General features: G+C 37.1%; 2 protein-coding genes across 4 annotated transcripts in view; one reads left to right on the plus strand and one right to left on the minus strand.

The window, feature by feature from the left end:
• The window catches only part of LOC145256299 (organic anion transporter 3-like), a 324,435-nt gene that overhangs the window by 11,232 nt on the left and 295,682 nt on the right, over window positions 1-17,521 (plus strand). For both annotated transcript variants that reach the window (XM_080115028.1, XM_080115027.1), the window contains one exon: window positions 11,252-11,816. The gene's annotated coding sequence lies outside the window, so the exon portion shown is untranslated. The remainder of the gene's footprint in view (window positions 1-11,251; window positions 11,817-17,521) is intronic.
• LOC145256300 (uncharacterized) overlaps window positions 16,038-17,521 on the minus strand; it is a 42,312-nt gene continuing 40,828 nt past the window's right edge. For both annotated transcript variants that reach the window (XM_080115031.1, XM_080115032.1), the window contains exon 6: window positions 16,038-17,521. This exon is cut by the window's right edge and continues 2,034 nt beyond it. The gene's annotated coding sequence lies outside the window, so the exon portion shown is untranslated.

Below are 17,521 nucleotides of genomic sequence, written 5' to 3' on the forward strand. Positions count from 1 at the left end.
GCTAGGGGGTCATTGAAACACGTTTGCTAATGTGGTTTTTGGCCTGATGAGGTGATTTTCCCTGCTAGGGGGTCATTGAAACACGTTTGCTAATGTGGTTTTTGGCCTGATGAGATGATTTTCCCTGCTAGAGGGTCATTGAAACACGTTTGTTAATGTGGTTTTTGGCCTGATGAGGTGATTTTCCCTGCTAGGGGGTCATTGAAACACGTTTGCTAATGTGGTTTTTGGCCTGATGAGATGATTTTCCCTGCTAGAGGGTCATTGAAACACGTTTGTTAATGTGGTTTTTGGCCTGATGAGGTGATTTTCCCTGCTAGGGGGTCATTGAAACACGTTTGCTAATGTGGTTTTTGGCCTGATGAGGTGATTTTCCCTGCTAGGGGGTCATTGAAACACGTTTGCTAATGTGGTTTTTGGCCTGATGAGGTGATTTTCCCTGCTAGGGGGTCATTGAAACACGTTTGTTAATGTGGTTTTTGGCCTGATGAGATAGTTTTCCCTGCTAGAGGGTCATTGAAACACGTTTGCTAATGTGGTGTTTGGCCTGATGAGATGATTTTCCCTGCTAGAGGGTCATTGAAACACGTTTGTTAATGTGGTTTTTGGCCTGATGAGGTGATTTTCCCTGCTAGGGGGTCATTGAAACACGTTTGCTAATGTGGTTTTTGGCCTGATGAGGTGATTTTCCCTGCTAGAGGGTCATTGAAACACGTTTGTTAATGTGGTTTTTGGCCTGATGAGGTGATTTTCCCTGCTAGGGGGTCATTGAAACACGTTTGCTAATGTGGTTTTTGGCCTGATGAGGTGATTTTCCCTGCTAGGGGGTCATTGAAACACGTTTGTTAATGTGGTTTTTGGCCTGATGAGATGATTTTCCCTGCTAGAGGGTCATTGAAACACGTTTGCTAATGTGGTTTTTGGCCTGATGAGATGATTTTCCCTGCTAGAGGGTAATTGAAACACGTTTGCTAATGTGGTTTTTGGCCTGATGAGGTGATTTTCCCTGCTAGGGGGTCATTGAAACACGTTCGCTAATGTGGTTTTTGGCCTGATGAGGTGATTTTCCCTGCTAGGGGGTCATTGAAACACGTTTGCTAATGTGGTTTTTGGCCTGATGAGATGATTTTCCCTGCTAGAGGGTCATTGAAACACGTTTGCTAATGTGGTTTTTGGCCTGATGAGGTGATTTTCCCTGCTAGGGGGTCATTGAAACACGTTTGTTAATGTGGTTTTTGGCCTGATGAGGTGATTTTCCCTGCTAGGGGGTCATTGAAACACGTTTGCTAATGTGGTTTTTGGCCTGATGAGGTGATTTTCCCTGCTAGGGGGTCATTGAAACACGTTTGCTAATGTGGTTTTTGGCCTGATGAGATGATTTTCCCTGCTAGAGGGTCATTGAAACACGTTTGTTAATGTGGTTTTTGGCCTGATGAGGTGATTTTCCCTGCTAGGGGGTCATTGAAACACGTTTGCTAATGTGGTTTTTGGCCTGATGAGGTGATTTTCCCTGCTAGGGGGTCATTGAAACACGTTTGCTAATGTGGTTTTTGGCCTGATGAGGTGATTTTCCCTGCTAGGGGGTCATTGAAACACGTTTGCTAATGTGGTTTTTGGCCTGATGAGGTGATTTTCCCTGCTAGAGGGTCATTGAAACACGTTTGTTAATGTGGTTTTTGGCCTGATGAGGTGATTTTCCCTGCTAGAGGGTCATTGAAACACGTTTGCTAATGTGGTTTTTGGCCTGATGAGATGATTTTCCCTGCTAGAGGGTCATTGAAACACGTTTGCTAATGTGGTTTTTGGCCTGATGAGGTGATTTTCCCTGCTAGGGGGTCATTGAAACACGTTTGCTAATGTGGTTTTTGGCCTGATGAGGTGATTTTCCCTGCTAGGGGGTCATTGAAACACGTTTGCTAATGTGGTTTTTGGCCTGATGAGGTGATTTTCCCTGCTAGAGGGTCATTGAAACACGTTTGTTAATGTGGTTTTTGGCCTGATGAGGTGATTTTCCCTGCTAGGGGGTCATTGAAACACGTTTGCTAATGTGGTTTTTGGCCTGATGAGGTGATTTTCCCTGCTAGGGGGTCATTGAAACACGTTTGCTAATGTGGTTTTTGGCCTGATGAGATAGTTTTCCCTGCTAGAGGGTCATTGAAACACGTTTGCTAATGTGGTGTTTGGCCTGATGAGATGATTTTCCCTGCTAGAGGGTCATTGAAACACGTTTGTTAATGTGGTTTTTGGCCTGATGATGTGATTTTCCCTGCTAGGGGGTCATTGAAACACGTTTGCTAATGTGGTTTTTGGCCTGATGAGGTGATTTTCCCTGCTAGAGGGTCATTGAAACACGTTTGTTAATGTGGTTTTTGGCCTGATGAGATGATTTTCCCTGCTAGGGGGTCATTGAAACACGTTTGCTAATGTGGTTTTTGGCCTGATGAGGTGATTTTCCCTGCTAGGGGGTCATTGAAACACGTTTGCTAATGTGGTTTTTGGCCTGATGAGATGATTTTCCCTGCTAGAGGGTCATTGAAACACGTTTGCTAATGTGGTTTTTGGCCTGATGAGATGATTTTCCCTGCTAGAGGGTAATTGAAACACGTTTGCTAATGTGGTTTTTGGCCTGATGAGGTGATTTTCCCTGCTAGGGGGTCATTGAAACACGTTCGCTAATGTGGTTTTTGGCCTGATGAGGTGATTTTCCCTGCTAGGGGGTCATTGAAACACGTTTGCTAATGTGGTTTTTGGCCTGATGAGATGATTTTCCCTGCTAGAGGGTCATTGAAACACGTTTGCTAATGTGGTTTTTGGCCTGATGAGGTGATTTTCCCTGCTAGGGGGTCATTGAAACACGTTTGTTAATGTGGTTTTTGGCCTGATGAGGTGATTTTCCCTGCTAGGGGGTCATTGAAACACGTTTGCTAATGTGGTTTTTGGCCTGATGAGGTGATTTTACCTGATAGGGGGTCATTGAAACACGTTTGCTAATGTGGTTTTTGGCCTGATGAGCTGATTTTCCCTGCTAGAGGGTCATTAAAACACGTTTGTTAATGTGGTTTTTGGCCTGATGAGGTGATTTTCCCTGCTAGGGGGTCATTGAAACACGTTTGCTAATGTGGTTTTTGGCCTGATGAGGTGATTTTCCCTGCTAGGGGGTCATTGAAACACGTTTGCTAATGTGGTTTTTGGCCTGATGAGGTGATTTTCCCTGCTAGGGGGTCATTGAAACACGTTTGCTAATGTGGTTTTTGGCCTGATGAGGTGATTTTCCCTGCTAGACGGTCATTGAAACACGTTTGTTAATGTGGTTTTTGGCCTGATGAGGTGATTTTCCCTGCTAGAGGGTCATTGAAACACGTTTGCTAATGTGGTGTTTGGCCTGATGAGATGATTTTCCCTGCTAGAGGGTCATTGAAACACGTTTGCTAATGTGGTTTTTGGCCTGATGTGGTGATTTTCCCTGCTAGGGGGTCATTGAAACACGTTTGCTAATGTGGTTTTTGGCCTGATGAGGTGATTTTCCCTGCTAGGGGGTCATTGAAACACGTTTGCTAATGTGGTTTTTGGCCTGATGAGGTGATTTTCCCTGCTAGGGGGTCATTGAAACACGTTTGTTAATGTGGTTTTTGGCCTGATGAGATAGTTTTCCCTGCTAGAGGGTCATTGAAACACGTTTGCTAATGTGGTGTTTGGCCTGATGAGATGATTTTCCCTGCTAGAGGGTCATTGAAACACGTTTGTTAATGTGGTTTTTGGCCTGATGAGGTGATTTTCCCTGCTAGGGGGTCATTGAAACATGTTTGCTAATGTGGTTTTTGGCCTGATGAGGTGATTTTCCCTGCTAGAGGGTCATTGAAACACGTTTGTTAATGTGGTTTTTGGCCTGATGAGGTGATTTTCCCTGCTAGGGGGTCATTGAAACACGTTTGCTAATGTGGTTTTTGGCCTGATGAGGTGATTTTCCCTGCTAGGGGGTAATTGAAACACGTTTGTTAATGTGGTTTTTGGCCTGATGAGATGATTTTCCCTGCTAGAGGGTAATTGAAACACGTTTGCTAATGTGGTTTTTGGCCTGATGAGGTGATTTTCCCTGCTAGGGGGTCATTGAAACACGTTTGCTAATGTGGTTTTTGGCCTGATGAGGTGATTTTCCCTGCTAGGGGGTCATTGAAACACGTTTGCTAATGTGGTTTTTGGCCTGATGAGGTGATTTTCCCTGCTAGGGGGTCATTGAAACACGTTTGTTAATGTGGTTTTTGGCCTGATGAGGTGATTTTCCCTGCTAGGGGGTCATTGAAACACGTTTGCTAATGTGGTTTTTGGCCTGATGAGGTGATTTTCCCTGCTAGGGGGTCATTGAAACACGTTTGCTAATGTGGTTTTTGGCCTGATGAGATAGTTTTCCCTGCTAGAGGGTCATTGAAACACGTTTGCTAATGTGGTGTTTGGCCTGATGAGATGATTTTCCCTGCTAGAGGGTCATTGAAACACGTTTGTTAATGTGGTTTTTGGCCTGATGAGGTGATTTTCCATGCTAGGGGGTCATTGAAACACGTTTGTTAATGTGGTTTTTGGCCTGATGAGGTGATTTTCCCTGCTAGGGGGTCATTGAAACACGTTTGCTAATGTGGTTTTTGGCCTGATGAGGTGATTTTCCCTGCTAGGGGGTCATTGAAACACGTTTGCTAATGTGGTTTTTGGCCTGATGAGATGATTTTCCCTGCTAGAGGGTCATTGAAACACGTTTGCTAATGTGGTTTTTGGCCTGATGAGATGATTTTCCCTGCTAGAGGGTAATTGAAACACGTTTGCTAATGTGGTTTTTGGCCTGATGAGGTGATTTTCCCTGCTAGGGGGTCATTGAAACACGTTCGCTAATGTGGTTTTTGGCCTGATGAGGTGATTTTCCCTGCTAGGGGGTCATTGAAACACGTTTGCTAATGTGGTTTTTGGCCTGATGAGATGATTTTCCCTGCTAGAGGGTCATTGAAACACGTTTGCTAATGTGGTTTTTGGCCTGATGAGGTGATTTTCCCTGCTAGGGGGTCATTGAAACACGTTTGTTAATGTGGTTTTTGGCCTGATGAGGTGATTTTCCCTGCTAGGGGGTCATTGAAACACGTTTGCTAATGTGGTTTTTGGCCTGATGAGGTGATTTTACCTGCTAGGGGGTCATTGAAACACGTTTGCTAATGTGGTTTTTGGCCTGATGAGATGATTTTCCCTGCTAGAGGGTCATTGAAACACGTTTGTTAATGTGGTTTTTGGCCTGATGAGGTGATTTTCCCTGCTAGGGGGTCATTGAAACACGTTTGCTAATGTGGTTTTTGGCCTGATGAGGTGATTTTCCCTGCTAGGGGGTCATTGAAACACGTTTGCTAATGTGGTTTTTGGCCTGATGAGGTGATTTTCCCTGCTAGGGGGTCATTGAAACACGTTTGCTAATGTGGTTTTTGGCCTGATGAGGTGATTTTCCCTGCTAGACGGTCATTGAAACACGTTTGTTAATGTGGTTTTTGGCCTGATGAGGTGATTTTCCCTGCTAGAGGGTCATTGAAACACGTTTGCTAATGTGGTGTTTGGCCTGATGAGATGATTTTCCCTGCTAGTGGGTCATTGAAACACGTTTGCTAATGTGGTTTTTGGCCTGATGAGGTGATTTTCCCTGCTAGAGGGTCATTGAAACATGTTTGCTAATGTGGTTTTTGGCCTGATGAGGTGATTTTCCCTGCTAGGGGGTCATTGAAACACGTTTGCTAATGTGGTTTTTGGCCTGATGAGATGATTTTCCCTGCTAGAGGGTCATTGAAACACGTTTGTTAATGTGGTTTTTGGCCTGATGAGGTGATTTTCCCTGCTAGGTGGTCATTGAAACACGTTTGCTAATGTGGTTTTTGGCCTGATGAGGTGATTTTCCCTGCTAGGGGGTCATTGAAACACGTTTGCTAATGTGGTTTTTGGCCTGATGAGGTGATTTTCCCTGCTAGGGGGTCATTGAAACACGTTTGCTAATGTGGTTTTTGGCCTGATGAGGTGATTTTCCCTGCTAGAGGGTCATTGAAACACGTTTGTTAATGTGGTTTTTGGCCTGATGAGGTGATTTTCCCTGCTAGAGGGTCATTGAAACACGTTTGCTAATGTGGTGTTTGGCCTGATGAGATGATTTTCCCTGCTAGAGGGTCATTGAAACACGTTTGCTAATGTGGTTTTTGGCCTGATGAGGTGATTTTCCCTGCTAGGGGGTCATTGAAACACGTTTGCTAATGTGGTTTTTGGCCTGATGAGGTGATTTTCCCTGCTAGGGGGTCATTGAAACACGTTTGCTAATGTGGTTTTTGGCCTGATGAGATGATTTTCCCTGCTAGAGGGTCATTGAAACACGTTTGTTAATGTGGTTTTTGGCCTGATGAGGTGATTTTCCCTGCTAGGGGGTCATTGAAACACGTTTGCTAATGTGGTTTTTGGCCTGATGAGGTGATTTTCCCTGCTAGGGGGTCATTGAAACACGTTTGCTAATGTGGTTTTTGGCCTGATGAGGTGATTTTCCCTGCTAGGGGGTCATTGAAACACGTTTGCTAATGTGGTTTTTGGCCTGATGAGGTGATTTTCCCTGCTAGGGGGTCATTGAAACACGTTTGCTAATGTGGTTTTTGGCCTGATGAGGTGATTTTCCCTGCTAGGGGGTCATTGAAACACGTTTGCTAATGTGGTTTTTGGCCTGATGAGGTGATTTTCCCTGCTAGAGGGTCATTGAAACACGTTTGCTAATGTGGTTTTTGGCCTGATGAGATGATTTTCCCTGCTAGAGGGTCATTGAAACACGTTTGCTAATGTGGTTTTTGGCCTGATGAGGTGATTTTCCCTGCTAGGGGGTCATTGAAACACGTTTGCTAATGTGGTTTTTGGCCTGATGAGGTGATTTTCCCTGCTAGGGGGTCATTGAAACACGTTTGCTAATGTGGTTTTTGGCCTGACGAGGTGATTTTCCCTGCTAGAGGGTCATTGAAACACGTTTGTTAATGTGGTTTTTGGCCTGATGAGGTGATTTTCCCTGCTAGGGGGTAATTGAAACACGTTCGCTAATGTGGTTTTTGGCCTGATGAGGTGATTTTCCCTGCTAGGGGGTCATTGAAACACGTTTGCTAATGTGGTTTTTGGCCTGATGAGATAGTTTTCCCTGCTAGAGGGTCATTGAAACACGTTTGCTAATGTGGTGTTTGGCCTGATGAGATGATTTTCCCTGCTAGAGGGTCATTGAAACACGTTTGTTAATGTGGTTTTTGGCCTGATGAGGTGATTTTCCCTGCTAGGGGGTCATTGAAACACGTTTGCTAATGTGGTTTTTGGCCTGATGAGGTGATTTTCCCTGCTAGAGGGTCATTGAAACACGTTTGTTAATGTGGTTTTTGGCCTGATGAGGTGATTTTCCCTGCTAGGGGGTCATTGAAACACGTTTGCTAATGTGGTTTTTGGCCTGATGAGGTGATTTTCCCTGCTAGGGGGTCATTGAAACACGTTTGCTAATGTGGTTTTTGGCCTGATGAGATGATTTTCCCTGCTAGAGGGTCATTGAAACACGTTTGCTAATGTGGTTTTTGGCCTGATGAGATGATTTTCCCTGCTAGAGGGTAATTGAAACACGTTTGCTAATGTGGTTTTTGGCCTGATGAGGTGATTTTCCCTGCTAGGGGGTCATTGAAACACGTTCGCTAATGTGGTTTTTGGCCTGATGAGGCGATTTTCCCTGCTAGGGGGTCATTGAAACACGTTTGCTTTTGTGGTTTTTGGCCTGATGAGATGATTTTCCCTGCTAGAGGGTCATTGAAACACGTTTGCTAATGTGGTTTTTGGCCTGATGAGGTGATTTTCCCTGCTAGGGGGTCATTGAAACACGTTTGCTAATGTGGTTTTTGGCCTGATGAGGTGATTTTCCCTGCTAGGGTGTCATTGAAACACGTTTGTTAATGTGGTTTTTGGCCTGATGAGGTGATTTTCCCTGCTAGGGGGTCATTGAAACACGTTTGTTAATGTTGTTTTTGGCCTGATGAGGTGATTTTCCCTGCTAGGGGGTCATTGAAACACGTTTGTTAATGTGGTTTTTGGCCTGATGAGGTGATTTTCCCTGCTAGGGGGTCATTGAAACACGTTTGCTAATGTGGTTTTTGGCCTGATGAGGTGATTTTCCCTGCTAGGGGGTCATTGAAACACGTTTGTTAATGTGGTTTTTGGCCTGATGAGGTGATTTTCCCTGCTAGGGGGTCATTGAAACACGTTTGTTAATGTGGTTTTTGGCCTGATGAGGTGATTTTCCCTGCTAGGGGGTCATTTAAACACGTTTGTTAATGTGGTTTTTGGCCTGATGAGGTGATTTTCCCTGCTAGGGGGTCATTGAAACACGTTTGCTAATGTGGTTTTTGGCCTGATGAGATGATTTTCCCTGCTAGGGGGTCATTGAAACACGTTTGCTAATGTGGTTTTTGGCCTGATGAGGTGATTTCCCTGCTAGAGGGTCATTGACACAATTTTGATAATGTGGTTTTTGGCCTGATCAGATGATTTTCCCTGCTAGGGGGTCATTGAAACACGTTTGCTAATGTGGTTTTTGGCCTGATGAGGTGATTTTCCCTGCTAGGGGGTCATTGAAACACGTTTGCTAATGTGGTTTTTGGCCTGATGAGATGGTTTTCCCTGCTAGGGGGTCATTGAAACACGTTTGCTAATGTGGTTTTTGGCCTGATGAGATGATTTTCCCTGCTAGAGGGTCATTGAAACACGTTTGCTAATGTGTAGCCAATAGCTCTCCAACAATCAATAAATATATATATATATATATATATATATATATATATATATATATATATATATATATGTATATATATATAGATATAGATATATATATATAGATATAGATATATATATAATGAGAGACCGAAAGATAAATATATCCAATGATTAATGAATTAGTAGAGCTAGTTGTTAAATTTTTTAAATATATATGGCAATTTAGATGACAAGATTTACTGCTAAAATTATCAATGCATTATTAGAGATAACTGTTAAGCTTTAAAAAATATATATAAAAATTCAAATGACAGGACTTGTATGTAGAGTACTCAATACATCAGTAGAACAAGGTATTAAGTTAAAATATGCATACGTCAATTTAGATGACCACACTGTTTTGTATGCTTGTTTGAATATAATAAACATATTATAATATCAATTTGAATAATTTTAGTCAAATTTTTATGGATTCTAAATGAAAAATCTAAAATGTCACTATTGCTCTATGTATGATTAAGCACTTGCATATAGTTGTCTTTCAATAATATAAACCTTTGATAACATCAGCTCTTTCTAGTGTTGAGCACTCTTCAAAGTGTAGTTATTTAGTAAAAAGCTTAATGCTCTATATATGAGTGAGCGCACGTCTAGTACTGTTTTAATTTAAATGTTACTAGTTCCTTGAAGAAAATTAACCTTTAATAATATTAGCTCTGTCTAGTGTTGAGCACTGTTCAAAGTGTAATTATTTAAAAATCTAAATAAAATGTCTATATTTCTCCAAGTACGATTGAGCAATCCCATAACTCTCGTTAAATGTTAATGTTTATTTCTCTTGTAATAAAATTAACCTTTGATAATATCACCTCTGTCTAGTGTTGAGCACTGTTAAAGTAATTATTAAGTAAACATCTAAATAAAATATCTTTATTGCTCTGTCTGATTGAGCACTCTTATATAACTCTCGTTGAATTTTAATGTTTATTTCTCTTGTAATAATATACACCTTTAATAATATCAGTTCTGTGTAGTATGGAGCACTGTTCAAAGTATAATTAAAAATCAAAATAAAATGTCTATATTTCTCTAACTAGGATTGAGCACTCTTATATAACTTTGGTTAATTTAATGTTAATTTTCTTGTAATGAAATTAACCATTGATCATATCAGCTCTATCTAGTGTTGAGCACTATTCAAAGTGTAATTATTAAGTAAAAATCTAAATACAATGTGTATATTTCTCTAAGTACGACTGAGAACTCTTATATAACGCTCGTTTATTGTTATTTAAATAAAATTAACCTGTAATAATATCAGCTCTTTTTTCCAAGCTCTGTATTTAGTTTTGAAAACATTTGTCAATTATAGCAGAGAGATTTCCTTTAAGAGTGCTCAATGTCTGAGTTAAGCTTTGAAGTTATTTGAAAAGTATAAATTTCTGTTATGCGATCCAACGTTTACTTCGTGACTCCTAAATAGATATGTACAACTCTGTAGTAAGTTTTAAAATTGTATTGCGAGTATGCTGGAAAAGTAATTACCAGAGTGCTTAATACTCTTGTAGAGTTCTGTGGAAAGATTTGAAAGAATTTTTCTCATTTATTCTAGACAGCTTTACTTTGAGTAAAGCTCTATCGTAAGTTTAAAAATATATATGCCAATGACGCTCACATGGGCTCAATAGCTTTATATAGCTGTGTAGTAAATTTAAAAATTGCATTGTTTAATTATGCAAGACGAATTTACTTTGAGAGTGCTCAATGCATTTATAGAGCTTTGTAGTAAGATTTGGAAACATTTTGGCAATTATTTTAGACAAATCTACTTCCAGAGAGCTCAATATATTAGAGCTAAATAAAACATTTGGAAAACATATATGGCATTTCAACTGCATAAATTTATTTGGACAAAGCTTAATAGACGACAATAGCTAAATATAGACTTTCAGAAAACATGTATGACAATTAAGCTACACGAATATACTTTGACAGTGCTCAATACATTCAGAAAACATATATGGCAATTCAGCTACGTATGAAGAGCTCTGCAGTAAATGTTGAAAATATAAATGTCAATACGTAAGTATAGATATACAGTAAGTTTTTAAAATATATATATGACAAGTATTTGAGACAAGTTTCCTATTTTAGTGCCTAATATATTTGAGAGCCCTATGGTAAATGTAAAAAGCATATTTCAAAATTATGTTAGACTAATTGTCTTTGAGAGTGCTCATTTATAAGTAGAGCGCAGTAGAAATTTTTTTAGACATGTTCGGCAATTTAAGTTCATATCAGTTAATAAGTAGAGCTATATAGTGAGTTTTGAAAATTTATATGGCACTTATCCTAGACAAGTTAACTCTTGTAGCTGCGCAATACATTAGTAGAGTTCTATCGTAGTTTTGGGATATGGTTCTCACTTTATTAGGGCAATAACTTGGACACATTTTACTCTGGACAGATTCATTGAGGACGACCAAAGGTACCCTGTTTTTTTCCACTCTGCTGAATAAGACTCATCCGTGTTGGTTCACTTTTAGGACATTAAAGGAAAAAGGTGTAGAATTAAAAAAAAAAGTGAATGCAAAAATGTATTGTAGATGTCTTTGCAAGTCATTCATTTTCACTTTCATAACACAAAAACATCTGTAAGAAATTGATAAAAGAATGCACAAACAATAAAATACAACTTTGCTGTCTTGGAATATGAGATCACTTCCCCTACTGAAATTCCTGCACACCTTCAACTAAACAAAAAAAAAAACTTCCCAATGCAATACTTTACAAGCAATTACAGTGTCAGACTTGGTACTGCAATGACTCTGTAAACTGAAGCAAAATTGATTCATGTTAACCCCTCTCCCAACAAAACAGATTAACTAAAAAAAGCCTTGGCAGAGCAAGACACAATTACAAATGTGTATGAAAAAGCAATAAATGAATAAATAATCAACCAAGTAATGAATTATGATTTTCTGGTGTTTGATGGAATGTGAATAGGCATACAGCCTGGATAATTTTCAAAGGTAAGTGATGATATTCATTATTATTGTCTTTTTGGATTAGTTCAGATATATCTCATAACTATAATTGTTTTATGTATATATTTATGTCTAGATGTTATGGGTGCTATGTGCGTGTTCCCTATAGAAAAAAATCTACATAAAATCAAAAAGTGTATTCTGGTGTAAAACTAACCAGTAAAAACAATGCTTGTGTTCCTGATAGATCAAGTGTGCTTAAATGAAGGCTGAACACATCAACTATTTCTTATTAGCATATAAATTTAATCATGAATATGGAATTTTCTGGGGAAATTTATTTATCTCCCTTCCCTGTCTATCTTTCTTTCTCTTTTATCTAGATCTGTCTATTTCTCTTTTTTATTCTTTATCCCTATTATACCTCTCGCCATCTCCTACGTTTGAACTTAAAATTTCAACATGTCTAGATCAATAAGCTTCTTATTTACCGGTACCTACATCGCCTTTGTTTTGAACTTAGAAGTTTTAACTTGAATACATATTGATATATCGAGGAAACAGTAGGCGTCGATCGAGTACTTCCAGACGCCTACCTACACCGTGCAGAGAGAGAAAAGAAAAAAAACTAAGTCCCGATATGCCTAGCAGATAAGAAGGCATTTTGTGACGCCTACACGCACCCAAGGTGTAAGTATGCGTCGATCGGGCACTTCCAGACGCTTACTTACACAGTTTTAAACTTAAAAATTGTAACTTGAATACACGTTGACATGTCTTGGTCTAGTAGCTTCTAATCTACCGGTACCTACATCCCCCTTTGTTTGAACATAGACATTTTCATTTGAATACACGTTGACATGTCTTGGTCTAGTAGCATCTCATCTACGTATACATACATCCCCTCTTGTTTGGACTTAGAAATTTTCAATTGAATGCACGCTGAAATGTCTTGGTCTATTAGCTTCTCATCTACCTATACATACGTCCCCTCTTGTTTGAACTTAGAAATTTTCATTTGAATACACGTTGACTTGTCTTGGTCGATTAGCTTCTCATCTTCTGTTACGTACATCCCGTTTTGTTTTGACTAAGAAATTTTCATATAATACACGTTGACTTGTCTTGGTCTAGTAGCTTCTATTCTATTCTACCGGTACCTACACCCCTCTATGTTTGAACTTAGAAACTTTCATTTCAATACACGTTGACATGTCTTGGTTGATTAGCTTCTCATCTACCTGTACCTACATCCCTCTTGTTTGAACTTAGAAATTTGAATCTGAATACACGTTGACATGCCTTGGTCTAGTAGCTTCTTATCTACCGGTACCTGGATCCCCCTTTGTTTGTACTTAGAAATCTCCATTTGAATACACGTTGACATGTTTTGGTCTAGTAGCTTCCCATCTACCTGTACCTACATACCCTCTTGTTTTACTTAGAAATTTTCATTTGAATACACGTTGAAATAAAATAAAATTATGGTGATAATTCCCCATCATATGACCTTGTAAAACGCTGTCATCGTGAATTAAAACATGGCCGGAAGTCTGTGGAAACAGCTCCCAGACCTGGTCGCCCCCCCCCCTTCTGCCATTGATAAGGCATCTGTCCGTCAAGTTGAGGCTCCCATTTTGGAAGATCGGCGTATTAGACTATGCGCCAAATAGACCAAGATGTCAAGATTAGTACAGGGTCTGTAAAAACTGTTATTCATGACCATTTGCATATGCATAAGGTGTCTGCCATATGGATTCCCAGATTGCTCACACCATTCCAGAAGCGAGAACGTGTCAAGTGCTCGAGGATGAATTTCGAGATGTGCCAAGAAGATGAGTCAAAGATTTTCAAAAGATTGATTACACAGGATGAGACCTGGGTCCATCACGATGATTCAGAGACCAAAGCCCAGTCAATGCAGTGAAAGATATAATTTTATGCGAAAGCTTTCGGTATTTACTTCAACAGTGTTCAATACATAGGTAGAGCAAGGTAGTAAGGTATAAGCCTGACTAATTCTAATTCTAAGCCTGAAGAATTTTCACGAGAATGAAACGCGGAATATTCTGTGTAGCTTAATTGCCATATATATTTTCATAACTTTGTATATATATATATATATATATATATATATATATATATATATATATATATATATATATATATATATAAGGAGGTATATTTTGTAAAAAAAAAAAATAGGGAAAAGTGCCCAATACTTTAGAGGTCATTATGTTTTATTATTTCAACCTCGTTTTTTTTTTGGGGGGGGGGTCCTTGCTTCAATCAATACAGATTGTTTCGTTAACCAGAAGTCCAATTTTAGTCTACTGAAGTCGTCGTAAATTGACATAATTTTTTTAAAACGTATCTACATGCAAGAAAAAATATTCATGTAAAAGAAAAAGTTATTTCCATATAAAATTAATATTTTTCTCTACAATATATAAATACAGCTGTGTGTGTGTGTGTAAGTTCGTTCCCTATAGACTCCGAAACGGCTGAACACATTTTCTTTAACATTTACAGAACTTTGGTGTATACGTTTGGGAGTTATATTATTTAGGAAGTCCTGTTTCGCGCAAACTCTTGTTACATACAGACGATATTGGCGAGATTCATTAATTAACAACAAATAAGGATTAGACGATTGTTTCAAAGACATTAATTTAAAAAATGATTAATTTACGTAATTTTAGAGATATTTTTTTGCCTAAGTTGGGCGTGATTATGACTTAAATTTTACACCTTTCTACTCCCGGGCTGCCTTCTGTTTTTTATCCCCTCTCGCTGGTATCACTTTTTAACATCTCTCTCCATCCGGATTTAACTGTTGTTTTGATTCCCCGTCCCATCTCTGAATACCCGGGAAACGCCGTGTACACACGCTAGTTTTCATAAAAAAGAAACATTTATTTTCATATGAAAAATATATCTATTAACAAATAAAAGAAACAGTTATTTGCATATAAACGAAATATTTATTTTCATATGAAAGAAATATTTATTTTCATATATAAGAAATCTTTAATGCATATTAAAAGATACGTTTATGTGCATATAAAATATATTTATTTGCACATAAAAGATATTTTTATTTGCACGTAAAAGAAACATTTATTTTGATATAAAATAAACAGTTATTTGCCTATAAGAACTATTTATTTTGATATAAAATAAACAGTTATTTGCCTATAAAAAACTATTTATTTCCATATAAAATAAAAAGTTATTTGCATATAAAATAACTATTTTCATATATAAGAAATGCTTTTTTGCATATAAAAGAAATCTATATTTGTATACAAAGAAATATTTATTTTCATATAAAAGAAACATTTATTTGTTTATAAAAGAGATTTTTATTTTCATATATAAAGAAATATTTATTTTCATATAAAAGAAACATTTGTTTGTATATAAAATAAATATTATTTGCATATAAATAAAATATTTATTTTCATATGGAAGAAATATTTGTCTGCACCTAAAGGAAAATTTATTTTCATATAAAAGAAACATTTATTTTCATATAAAAGAAACATTTATTTTCATATAAAAGAAACATTTATTTCATATAAAAGAAACATTTATTTTCATATAAAAGAAACATTTATTTTCATATAAAAGAAACATTTATTTGTATATAGAAGTAACATTTATTTGCAAATAAAAGAAACATCTATTTTCATATAAAAATATTTATTTTCATATAAAAACACTTATTTTCATATAAAAGAAACATTTATCTTCATATAAAAGAAACATTTATTTTCATATAAAAGAAACATTTATTTTCATATAAAAGAAACATTTATTTTCATATAAAATAAATATTTATTTTCATATAAATGAAATATTTATTTTCATATAAAAGAAATATTTATTTTTATATAAAAGAAACATTTATTTTCATATAAAAGAAACATTTATTTTCATATAAAAGAAACATTTATTTTCATATAAAATAAATATTTATTTTCATATAAAAGAAATATTTATTTGTATATAGAAGAAACATTTATTTTCATATAAAAGAAACATTTATTTGTATATAGAAGTGACATTTATTTGCAAATAAAAGAAACATCTATTTTCATATAAAAACGTTTATTTTCATATAAAAGAAACATTTATCTCCATATAAAAGAAACATTTATTTGCAAATAAAAGAAACATCTATTTTCATATAGAAGAAATATGTATTTTCATATAAAAATATTTTAATATAAAAGAAACATGTATTTTCGTATAAAAGAAACATTCATTTTCATATAAAAGAAATATTTATTGTCATATAAAGGAAATATTTATGTTCATATTAAAACCATTTATTTGCATATAAAAGAAAAAGTATTTTCATACAAACATTTATCTGATATATAAAAGGTAAAATGTGTTTGTTTGTTTGCAAAAACTTTCGACGGACATGTCGGAACCTGACCGATGTTGTATCGTTTTTACGATTGGTTTTGCGGATGACAAATATCGAAAAATTGGCCAACAACATTAATGTCTTTATCCTAAACTGGCAAGTTTTGTACAAGGAATGGTCGGTTTTGCGTCGGCATTTTTGCAAGTCATCGTTCCCTTTTCCAGGGGTTACGCTTAATCCCAACGTTCGCTATTTCCTGCCTGCTTTCTTCCACTTTTTTAACCTCTTTCTACGTGGGATGCCTACTGTTGTTTTGACCCCTCCCCTGCTATTACCACCTTTTTTAATACCCCCAGAGGTTCCTAACTACACCACATACCCATACTCTGGCAACGCCAGAAACCTCCGCTAGTATTCATATAAAAGAAACATTTATTTGCAAAAAAAAAGAAATATTTATTCATACATAAAAGAAATATTTATTTTCAAATAAAAGAAATGTTTATTTGTATATAAAAGAAATATTTATTTTCAAATAAAAGAAATATTTATTTGTATATAAAAGAAATATTTATTTTCAAATAAAAGAAATGTTTATTTGCATATATAAGAACTTAACTTTATCATCAGTGATGATAATCATCACTGAGTGGGTTAGTACAGTTAAATAAAGTTGTATTTTGAAGACACTTTTATATAAAGGTAGATATAAAGATACACAGAAATGTCTTATATAATTGTTACACTATATGTATTGGAAAATTTCCAGTTAGGCAGTCAGTTTTGGACAGGGTTAAGTAGAACAGCGGAGGTAACAGGCGGCTTTGAAAAATGTAGTATTCCGGAAGAGAGAGAAAAATAAGGGATAAGGCAAGAGTATCATAAACGATTACAAAGGAGGGAGAAATAGATAACTATTTCGAAGAAAGGATAAGGGGCAATTTTGAAATTGGTGCGATTAAGGATTTCTTTTTAAAGAAAGGTCATGTAGGGCATATTTTTGAAGAGTGAAAGGCGAAAATTTCATAGGGCGGATCAGGCATAGGGTAAGTTCAGAAAGCAGGTCAGGTAGGCGATACTTTCGGAAGAGAGTGCAAGTAAAGTATGATTTCGGAAGGGTAGAACAAGTAATGGACGATTACGGAAGAGGGGGCAGGTAAGGACTCTTTTGGAAGGGGGACAAATAGGGTATAATTTATTAAAGGTAAGGTTGATAGGGGACGATTTCGGAAGAGGGGTAGGTAATCGATATTTTATGGAAGAGGGAGTAGTTAAGAGATATTATTGAAAAATGGGCTCTGAATGGGAGGATTTCAGAAATAAGAAAAGAAGGAAGCAGATTTTAAGCAAATAAAATTATTGGAAACGTAGC

The sequence above is a fragment of the Euprymna scolopes genome, chromosome 32 (genome assembly GCF_053919585.1).
Source record: "Euprymna scolopes isolate OS-2025 chromosome 32, ASM5391958v1, whole genome shotgun sequence".
In the NCBI taxonomy this organism is placed as follows: domain Eukaryota; kingdom Metazoa; phylum Mollusca; class Cephalopoda; order Sepiida; family Sepiolidae; genus Euprymna; species Euprymna scolopes.